We start from the raw sequence: 11,499 nt of genomic DNA on the forward strand, positions 1-11,499 counted from the left end.
GTAGTGAAGAGACCAGAGACCTGGGTCTCAGTAAATGGTGTGGTAAGACTGGCATGCTGAAATGAACCACAAAGAGTGCCAGGAAGAGGGGTTTGACATTCATGTTGAGGACAATGGGAGCCCTACCTGCATGCTACCATGTATTTGCAAGATCAGTCTTCTCAGGGCAAGCAGGACGAGTGAGGGAAGGGCCTGGGGCAGGAAGGAAGACACACTGATTGCAAAAACCAGGACCCCCAGAGCACAGTAGTTCTGTGCAGTGAGTGAGGGCCGTGGAGGCAGCCAGTCTCAACCAGTGCAGTTCCCGTGTGGCCTGTGTTACAGTTTGGGTTCTGTGTAAGATCGTGCATAAAATCTGGGGTTCTGGGTAGGAATTCCCTACTAACGAAGTCTGAAAACCCTGGACCTGTCCCATAGAAGAACACAGACTTTTGAATGGGGGTCTCCCCCGCACCCCAAGGCCTTTGAGCTACTCTGGTGGGGGGAGGTGGGTGGCGGTCTTGCAAAGAAGGCCCATTTCCCTGAACAAGAGGGGCCCTTTTCACAAGCCTGCTGGCGTCTGGACTTGAACTCCACCATCAGGATTCAGGCCTGAGTACAAAGGTGGGGCAGGAAGCACTTGGGGGCCTGCCTGCCTTGCACCCGTGGCCGTTTCTATTTACAGCTGGGACTTCTTGAGGAAAGAGCACATAAAATGTGCTGCACTAAGCAAATGCTCATGAACTACAGAAAGAAGAGTGAGCCCAACCAGCGAGCGACTGGGACCAGGGGTCCCTGACTCCCAACCCTGGCCACTGCGTGTGGTCAAGGCTAAACTTTGGCTGGGGGTGGGAGAACAGTGAGATGAATACCAGCTTGACTCTGGCATGGAGGCCTGGGTTTTAATCACTATCCTGGCTTGGTCTTGGTAAAGTCACCTTGATGGTCTGTTACCTCATCTATCAAGATGGGCCAGATATATTCCTGCTCCTAGGCTTGCTTTTTTTTTTTAATGTGTGAAAAGTAGTAAGTTTTTAGTACTATTACACTCACTTCCTTCATAAGGAAACTGAGTGAACCAGGTATTCTGTCTGCCCATCTGCAATGCTGGAGTCCTTGAAAGGTGGACCTATAGCCCACTGAGTTATGGCCCCTTCACACTCTCTAATCTAGAGTTATCTTTCCAAGATCTAGAAGCACATATAATGATCACCGTGGCAACACTCATCAAAATAATAACAATAACATGTGGAAAGCACCTCAAGGTTTACAAACCACATTCATGTTCTGAACAATACTTAAAGTTAGGAAGAGCGCACTCAGCTATTACTGCGGCAGAAAGAAGTGAACAGAAGTGGGAAGAAGGTAAGCAATTTCTGTAACGTGACAGGGCATTGGTGGAACTGGGACCTGAACCTGGTCCCCTGCTTCGGAAGCTGTACTCCTCTGCCTTCCCGCTTTCATGTGGGTGGACTTCTCTGAAATGCTGGCCCCTAACTCCAGATTTATAAAGGATCCCATCTGCTACTGCTCAGAGCGCTCTCTTTTAAAGCCTCTGTTATGTCACAGAAAGGACTCGTTCTAATTTGTATGAATGGAAAGATTCAGAAGATTCCACACCAGCCTGACCTTGCCCTTGTTCTGAAAACTGCCACTCAGCATTTCCGGCACATCAGGCTCAGCCTTTCCCTTCTGCTCAGAGCTCCTACTCAGAGCAAGTGAAGGTGGAATGTCTTATTTTCCTCCAACTCCTGCTCTTCTTTCCCTGCCCTGGCCCTGAGCCTGACCTAGATGCGCGCCGTCCCTTTGCTTCCTGCTCCCACTTCTCCCTGGGGTACGAAGCTGCTCTTACTGAAGGCCCAGGATGGCCACCATGGTGGAGCATGTTCTGCAGTCAGCTGCCCCTTTGTGTGGCAAAGGGAGGCCTCACGCTAAAACCATTCTTCCATTTGTGACCTGTGGATGGACCTTGAGATAATCATGCTAAGTGAAATCAGCCAGACGAAAGAAGTTGAAAACCACGTTATATTACTTGTATGTGGAAAATAAACCTAAAAGCAACAAACAGATATAACAAACAAACAGAGAATCATGGACATGGACAGTAGACTAGTGGTTACCAGAGAGTAGGGGGAAGTGTGGAGCGGGGAGGTAGATGGGGTAATAGGGGTCAAATATATGGTGACAGAAAGAAATCTAACTATGGGAGGTGAACAAACAATGCAAAATAAATATGACTTACTGTTGAATTGTACACTTGAAACTTAATGGATTTCGTTAACAAATGTCACCATAATAAAAAACAAAACAAAAACAAAAAAAAACCCATTTCTTCCCACCATCCTGTGACTGATGCCTGAAATCCCGCCACTAGTCACTTCCTGAGACCCCACCCCTGCTGTCTGTATTTCTCTAAAACTCTAACTCCCCACACAAAACCAAGTCCCATGGAAGAGACAGTGACTTATGTTCCTTTCCTTTGTGACAGGAAGATTAGTGAAGCTTGATAGACCCCTGGGGGGCCAGAAAGGCCATTCTAGAACTTTATTCCTCTGGGGATCTTCAGTTTCATTAGAAAGAAAAGTACCGATATCTGGTCCTGGGCTCTCAGTCAGTTCCTGAGTGGGGTTTCCATGGGTGGGAGAGCTCAGAGAAGCCCAGGGCCATGTTTGCTCAGGCAGAGAAAAAGAGAGCATGCCCTTCCCTACAAGGTGGTGGGAGATGAGGGCTGCGGAGAGTAGGCCGTGTCCCTGGCTTCTGCTTGCTGTGCAGCAGCTGAACGACTGGGATCGCCTCAGTTTCCCCTCTTCTCCATTCTAGCACTGCTGTCCCAGGACCCATGGCTGCTTCCTATTCCTGCCCCACGATTCTTCCACCTGTTGGCTTTAAGTGCTGCCTCTTCACCAGGGGCCTCTCAGCCTCCCTGAGAAGGGGGATCATGAACAATTGTTTCCCAGCCTGGCCTGCTCTGAGGCCCAGCTTGCAAGGCTGGGTGAGTGGGCATGTCTCCTTCTTGAGTTCCCATGGTGCTTGGGTCACAGCCGAGCATATAGTAGCTACTCATCGAACTTGTTGACTGACAGCTTTGTAAAGAAGGACTTCTGCTTAGATATTAATCCCTGTTTACTCAGTCCTCAAATATAAAGCCAGGGTACTTTTGAAGACAGGGGACATTTTTAAGGAGTTGTGTCATGTTTTTAATAGTGAGGAAAAAATGCAGCAATATCTTTTTCCTAACATATGAGTCAACGTGACTAACCTTTGCTTTTTAAGTTTATCTATTAATAGTTTCACTTGTTTTTTTCAATTGGTAATACATTCATGTTTTCATAAAATCCAAAGTATAAAAAGGCATACAGTAAATATTCTCTCTCCTGCATCTATTCCTCAGGCACTCCTTTCTCTCCCTGCAGGCAACTGCTTTTTATTCATTCTCTGTGCACCCTCTTGATTACACTTTACATATAAATAACAAAATGTTAATACATACAGGTGTATCCCAGAGATACTGTGGGTTCAGTTCCAGATCACCACAATAAAGTGAATATGGCAACAGAGCAAGTCACGTGAAGTTTTTGGTTTTCCAGAATGTACGAAAGTCCTGTTTACTCTACACTGTAGTCTATTAAGTGTGCAATAGCGTTATGTCTAAAAAAAAATGTACATCTCTTCATTAAAAATACTTTATTGCTAAAAAATGCTAGCCATCATCTGAACCTTCAGTGAGTCGTAATCTTCTTGCTGGTGGAGGGTATTGCTCCAGTAACATCGAAGAGCGCTGATCAGTGATCACCATAGCAAACATATGAATAATGGAAACGTTTGGAATATTATGAGGATTACCGAAATGTGACACAGGGACAGGAAGTGAGCAAATGCTGTTGGAAAGATTGTGCTAGTAGACTTGCTCAATGAAAGGTTGCTACAAACCTTCAATTCGTAAAAAACACAATATCTGCCAAGTGTAATAAAGTGAAGCACAATAAAATGAGGTATGTTGGTACAGTATTCATTTACCCTCTTCTAACTAAATGGAGCTTATTATACGCACTTGTTCTTACCTTCCCTTTTCCACTTAATATATAATGGAGATCATTCTGTTTTGGCACATAAAGAGCCTCCGAATTCTTTTTTATGGCGGCATAGCACTCCACCACATTTATTGGAGGACATTTAGGATGCTTTCAATACGGCACTGTTACAAACAGGGCTGCAGTGAGTAAGCTTGTACATATGATGGCTTGTACATATGATGTCTTGTACATATATAAAGGTGATGTACACATTTCCTAGAAAAGAAATTTCTGAATCTGATAACACAAAAATGTGGATTTCAATGGATGTTGCCAAATGCCCTCTTTCGAGGTTGAACAATTTACACTTCTATCAGCAGTATATGATGGCGTCTGCCTGCCAACATGGTATGTTTTCAAGTTTCTGGTAGTTTGATAGGTGAAAATAGTATCTTGCTTAGTATATGCTTAAATCTCTCTATAAGTTCAAGTATTTTTCATATATTTAAAAATGATCTGCATTTTTTTCTGTGAACTGTCTGTTGCTCATTTTCCTTTTGTGATATTTGTTTTTTATTGATTTTTAATAGCTTTCTATATTAGGGGAAAAACTACGTGTGGGCTAAGAATGATAAATACTTGTTCTAGTTTACTGTTGACTTTTGCCATTGCTTGCAGTGGTTTTACCATGCTGATATTTATTTATTTATTTTTGTAACTGAGTTGATGTCTTATTTTTATGGTCTTTGGATTTTATGTTTTAATTAGAAAGGGTTTACCCCTTTCAAAGTTAATAAAAGTATTTTCCCAAGGTTTCTCTTAGTACTTCGATGCTTTCATTTTATAAACTTGTCTTTCATGTATCTGGAATTTGTCCAAATAAAAGGTGTAACGTATAGATCCAACTTTGTTTCCAGCTATCTAGTGAGTTGTCTCAATTACATACGTTGAATAGTTTATATCTTTTCTTCATTGACTAAAATACCACCTTTATCAAATATTGGTGCTAGATCCCCACATGTATTTGGATTTATTTCTATAATCTTCATTCTATAACATTAATCTATACCACACTTTTTAAATGATTATAATTTTATAATATGTTTTAAAATCTAGTAGGGCTGGTCTCCTTATATTCTTCTTTTTCAAAATTTCCTGGCTACTCTTATTTATTTTTCCATATGAACTTTAGAATCATCTATTTGTTAAAAAAAAAAAAATCCTGATGGTGATTTTATTGGGAACATGTCTTAAGTTAAAAAGTAACTCAGGGAGAATTGATATTTTATGATGCTGAGTCTTCCTCGGTGATAATATTGTTTGTTTTTCTCTTTGTTCAAGTGTTGTCTGTGTTCTTTAGGAGCATTTTAAAGTTCTCATATAGATGTTGTACATATCTTGTTTCATTTTATGGCAGCCTGCTAGTTGTTCCAATATCTCTCTTCACGTGTGTGTATATTAAGCCATGCACATAGTGATGCAGCTATAAACTAGAATTCAAAGCCTTCGTTAGAGCTGAGTGTGGTTATGTGGCTAAGTTCAAGCCAATCAGATATGTGGAAGTCTCCTTAAAAGGCAGAGCCTTACTCTGCTTTTTCTTTTTCTTCTATCCTGTTGCCTAAATGAGGATATAATACCTGGAGTCCTAGCATATGCTCCTTTGACCAAAGAGACAAGGACCAGGTCCCAGGAATGGTCACAGGACTGCCCACCTCCAGATAATGTTCACACGAAAAATAAATAAACTTGCAACTTATTTAACGTTTATATGTTAATTGCAACTGAATCTACTTTTTTTTTCCTTTTTTTTTTTTAGGCGAAGCGACCCTTGGTTGACTTCACAGAAGAACTGCAAAGAACTTGTCAGTTTACAATCCCTTATTTTTTAAAAATTTTACGTCTATAGCACCTGGTCTTCCTAGGTGGTCTCCCATCCAAGTACTAACCAGGCCCGATCCTGCTTAGCTTCTGAGATCAGATGGGATTGGGCTTGTTCAGGGTAGCATGGCCGTAGACTTGATTCCACTTCTAAATAATCCAAGTTATTCTTTTATATTTTAAATTCCTATTATAATTGGGGTGAGTGGATTCCATTATATCTTTTATCTTGTTGCCTATGTCTATACCAGCTATTGATTTCTGCTTCCTATTTTGTGCTCTGCTACTATATGTACTGCACATTTATTTTTGTTAAGGATTTTCCAGTTAATTCTCCTAGACTTTCCAAATCATCTGTAATTAGTGATCATTTTTACCTCTTCCTTTGCAGTGTTTAGTAGCACCCCTGCCCCGAGTTGTGACAACTAAAGCTGTCTGTAAACATTGACAAATGTTCTTATTTCTTTTGTCTGATTGTGTAGACTAGAACCTTAAGAACAATGCTAAATGATAATGGTGATAGCAAGCATCTCTGGTAGTCTCTGATTTTAATGGGGCCCCTCCTAGCATTTCTTCCTCGGGCAGAATGCCTTTATCCTTGCCTTTGTTGCTTGGCACCGGAATTGAAATCTACCTAACTGTTTTCTAAACCAGAATGGGGACTGGCAAGAACTTCCATAGTACTTCCCTTCTACCCACCGCTGCCAGAGGGCTAGCCAAATGGGCTATGAGCTGTGAGGAAGAGGGGACAGAGCAAGCCACACAGTGTCCCGCTAGTCCAGGGTTCTCAAGCTTGGTGCATTGGAGCTGGATTGACATTTGGAGCTGGATAATTCTTTGCTGTGGGGGCTAGTCTGTGCACTTCAGGATGTTTAGTAGCACCCTTGCCCCAAGTTGTGACAACTAAAACTGTCTGTAAACATTGACAAATGTCCTCTGCTGAGCTTCTGGTGGACAACTACTACTCCAATCTGTCTTAAGCAGTGATGGAGGCTCCAAGATAGTCTGGCCCAGATCATTAAGGCAAATAGGGATTTGGGAGCAATGCTCTGGCTATCAGGAAGGGGTGCATTTTCCTGGAGTGTCCCCTGCCATTTTATCCCTGGGAAACAGCAATCCTGACCACACCAACCCTCCTAACATTTGAAATGTCTGGGGAAACCAAGGCTCAGGAAAGGTAAGTCACTTGCCTGAGATTGCCTGGCTGATAAGAGGCAGAGTTGGGCTGAGTCCACATGACTGTTCATGACCACCTTTCAGATCAAATGTAAGATCCATGAATTAGAAATCTGTCTGCTGACTGGATCCAAATTCCTTTGGGCTGGGAAAAGAAGCCTTCGTGGTGAGAAGGGGGAATACAGAGACTGAGAGGTCACAGTCACTGACAGGGAAAAATTGATTTAGAGGTCGCATGGTATAACCAAGCCTCCCTTGGGGTATGAGCACAGACTCTTCCAGAAATTCAAGACATCAAGAAAAGAAATTCCCAAAATGCGATTTTTTTTTTTTTTTTTTAATTTTTTAATTCTATAAAACCCGAAGGGGGGAAAAAGACCTAGCAGTTAGTTTCACGAAGGAAATTAACTTTTATGACTATGCTCCTTTATTGGGGTAGAAAAAGGGGAAGGGATCAAAGACCCCTAAAATGAGTTTGCTGAGGTGGGGAAGAAATGAGCTTATAGTGAGGGAGAGGTAGTGTGTAAAGGTCTTAATATTAGAGATGTCTGCTGGAGATGGGGCGAGAGTAGTAGTAGGTCAAATTTACTTTCACTTTTAACAAAAGTACACTCTTAATGTGACAAGAAATCAACCGTTGAAATCTCTCGAAATGTAGAGAATTTTGGCTTCTAAGACTTGCTCCCTCTGGCCCCAGCTATCTATGCTTCTGATTCAGTGTCTAATGGCTTTCATATAAGCAGTTGGGAAGCCTTCGTGGTGAGAAGGGGAATACGGAGGCTGAGAAGTCACAGTCACTGACAGGGAAAAATTGATTTAGAGGTCACATGGTATAACCCAGGTTCCCTTGGGGTATGAGCACAGAACTCTTCCAGAAACTCAAAAGACATCAAGAAAGGAAATTCCCAAAACAATGTACTTTTTTTTTTTTTTATCTGAAATGTAGGGTGGTTCCCCCAACTTCTCTCTTCCTGATGTTCAGATAGGAAGTAGGGTAGTTCTGAATCTGAATTGTGACTCTGCTACTTATTAGCTGGAGAATATTGGGCTGGTCCAAAATATCTTTGGGACTCAGTTTCCTTATCTGTAAAATAGGGATAATCTTGCCGCAACTGAATGATGTAACCAAGGTGAAAACTCTAGCACGGTGCCTGATACGAGGTAGTTACCCAGAAATTCTGCCCTCTCCAGGGATCTCCAATAGTCATCTCTTAAAATACGCATCTTCTGTGAGGGTAAGTCACCAAGTCAGTAGATCCCTAACAACTTTTTAATTTTTGAAAAATACTTATTACCTTCTATGGTGTATAAGCCTCTGAGAGAGACACTGTGGGATGAAAACTAGGAAGCATATGCAACTATAACATATGGGAGAAAGTGATGAATGATACTTGGGAGAGAGAGAGGCTAAAACTTTTGGCCTACCTTAGTGAGGAAATCAGGGGATTCCTTTCCTCTGGGTCTAGAAAAGGACACTGCAGGGAGACATCAAGGGGAGAAAAGCAAACTGGGGGAGGTAGGGAGTAGGGGCCGGGGCTGCACAGGTGTTACCAATCAAGACTGACATGACAGCTTCCAGACTCTAGCAAACTTCTCAGGACCTGGAATGGCCCACACTGTGAGTAGGGCCTTCTGGAAAGCCATGGAAGCTATTATGGTTAGCAGCTTTATCTGTCCCTGTGCTCTGAGGTTCACATTGTGCGATCACACACCTTATCTATCTCCTTAACTTGGGACTACAGCCCTAGGCAGTCAGTATCATCATCCACGCTTCCTGAAGAACCTGGGAGCTGGGACCTGAACTTTAGAAGTTGGGTGGGGTCCTGTTTTCTTCACGTGGCACCTCAGTGGTCTCATCTGGAAATCCATCCTTTTCCGGATGTACAACTTTATTTTCCCAACTTGACAGCAGATTCCCTAAGAATAAGGGCCAGAAACTCTTCTTTGTAAACCATACGGCATTTAGCAAAGGGTTGGTACACATGACAGACTTCACACATAAAGAAGAATGGAAAAAAACTGTTTTGCTTGACTTGAAAATTCACCCTAAAGGAAGAGGCCCATAAGCCCCTGTCTTCTTCACTCAGGCTCCATTTTTGATGCCCTCACTCCCTGGCATGCTCAGTTTCTCTGGCACGCTAATCTCACAGAGCTCAGGCCTGAGCACCACATTAACAACAGCAAATTCTTCCATTTATTTGAAGATAAGAGATTAGAAAAATTGCTTTGCAGATGCCAAGTATTTGGATCACTAGAGAACAGGCCTTCAGGGAGGTTGTGAAGAAATTCTTCTTGTTTTTGGACAAATAGTGAAGACTTGTGAATGACTGTGGTTAATCAGATGGGAATACAGGCTCCTCTGGTAGATGGTGCCAAACACCTTCATAAATTTAAAAACACTTTCAAGAGGAAGACAATTTTCCCCTTCAATACAGTCAGACTCCCCTCAACATTGGTGATTGGCTGGCATCCTCCTCCCAGCCTTCCCTCCTAGCACTCTGAGGAATGCCAGGTCACACAAGTCACACCTAGGCCAGAGAGGATGGTAATCAAGAACCCTAGGAACGAGCACCTCAAGCCTCTTCATCAAATATAAAAGCATAGTTTGCTTCAGAGCAAACGTAATTGATTTAAAAATTCTCCATTGCAGTGCTGAAATGGAGAATTTCAGCACTATTACATTGACCTGAAAGTCAATGTAATAGTTCACTCTGGGCCAATCTGTAGGGAAATCTTTCTCCAAGTCTTTCAATAGGAATAGCTCATCATTTAGGAACAAAATAATAACTACCATTTTTTTTTTCAAATGCTTTTGTATGCCAGGCTCAGTGTTAAATTAAGCCTTTTATATGATTTATATCATTATATCTTATAAATAGCCTATGACTCTGGTAGGACTATTTTATCTCCATTTTAAAGGTGAGGAAGAGGTTTTGCGGGGTTATTACCTCTCTGGCCCAAGACACACAAGGGGTGAGCGACAGAGTTGGCTCTGCCTGACCTCAATTCCCATGCTCTTAACTACTTTGCTGTGTTGCTTGAGGAGGAAAAAAATTGTATCCACACTCTTGTCCTTTTGTGGGGCTGAGAACATAGTTGTTGTTGTTGGGGTGATGGTTGTTCTCGACTCATGGTAACATGGTTGTAAGATGTAATTGATAAGCCAGAAAAATGCTGTTTTGACCAAACAGATGACCCCTTGTCTGAAGAGATCAAACCTTCAGCTGCTATAGTGACAGCTGAAAACCTGAGGTGTGAAACAGTGTCCCCACTCACAGCCAAAATAAATAGCTTGTGGCTGTTACCTGGGCATTAAGACTTGAAATCATTGCAGAATAATTTATCTTATTGCATGGCTGTCCAATTACTTTTTTTAAAACCCACAGTAATACAAGCAAATTCTTATTCTTAATACTGATGGATAATATCCTGACCTCCACTGGTGGGAAACAGGCCTTGTGTCCCCAGCAAGTGGGATGAGCTGCTTTCTCATACTTATACCTAGTGTCCCCATGCCCCTCCAGGCCATCAACCAACTTGCACTTTAAAATGGCTATTTGGGGTTCAGTACAGACTGGGTCTAAGGAGAGTGCTGACTTCAAGAAAACTGCTTCACTGAGCTTTAATGTCCTTAAATATGGGATAAGATGGCTGGATGAGTTAATCCCCAAGGACCCTTCTCATCTAAGATCCTGGGAAGCGAAGGCAGCTGGAGCCCATGAAGCTTTAACTTGCTTGGCTGTTGCACACCAAATGTTTCCCTTTCCACTTTGGAGTAAACCTTTGCCAGCAAGCGTTTTATACAAAATATAAGTCAGATGATGCTCCCCTCCTGCTTGCATTCTTCGGTGGTACCCCATGGACACTCTTCCTTGCATGGTATGAGAGGCCCTTCGCGGTCTCCACTAGCCTGGACTTTTAGTCTCATCCCTTAACACACCCCCTCATGATGCAAACCTGGAGCCTGTGGGACTCTGGGGAGTTCCCAGATGTGTGAGGCTGTCTCCTGCCTCGAGGTCCTGGCACAGGCTCCACTATGAGTATCTATCTTCCACAATGGAGTCACGAGGGCAGGGCCTGGAATCCCCCCAGTGCTTGATGCATCCTAGTTTCTCAATATACACTGGTCAAACGGATGAAAGAATGAGAGAGCAGAGAGGAGAATTTGTAGATCATGGCCGTAGGCAGACAGAGGACCTGAACAAACATCTTCAAATAACATATAAAACTATTAAAACATATTATCATTAAAAACTATTAAAACTAAGGCCAAAACCATCAGAGGTAGCTGAATCTGATGTTCTCTCATACCTTCTAATCCTTTCAACCCCTTACACACAGAAAGAATCCCTTTGCTAATTTCCAGCAGCTTTGTGGCAGTCAGTAGAACTCAAGTGCCTCACTCTAGCTCTGGGGCTAGCCCTCCCCTCCCCCTCATTTGGTGTCACCTTCC

General features: G+C 42.6%; 1 protein-coding gene and 1 pseudogene across 2 annotated transcripts in view; both read right to left on the reverse strand.

Annotated features, from left to right (window-relative positions):
• PRKCE (protein kinase C epsilon) overlaps window positions 1-11,499 on the reverse strand; it is a 451,351-nt gene that overhangs the window by 32,908 nt on the left and 406,944 nt on the right. The window lies entirely within an intron of this gene.
• Window positions 5,890-6,008, reverse strand: LOC120622341 (uncharacterized; annotated as a pseudogene).

The sequence above is a fragment of the Pteropus medius genome, unplaced genomic scaffold (assembly GCF_902729225.1).
Source record: "Pteropus medius unplaced genomic scaffold, Ma_sr-lr_union100, whole genome shotgun sequence".
NCBI lineage: Eukaryota > Metazoa > Chordata > Mammalia > Chiroptera > Pteropodidae > Pteropus > Pteropus medius.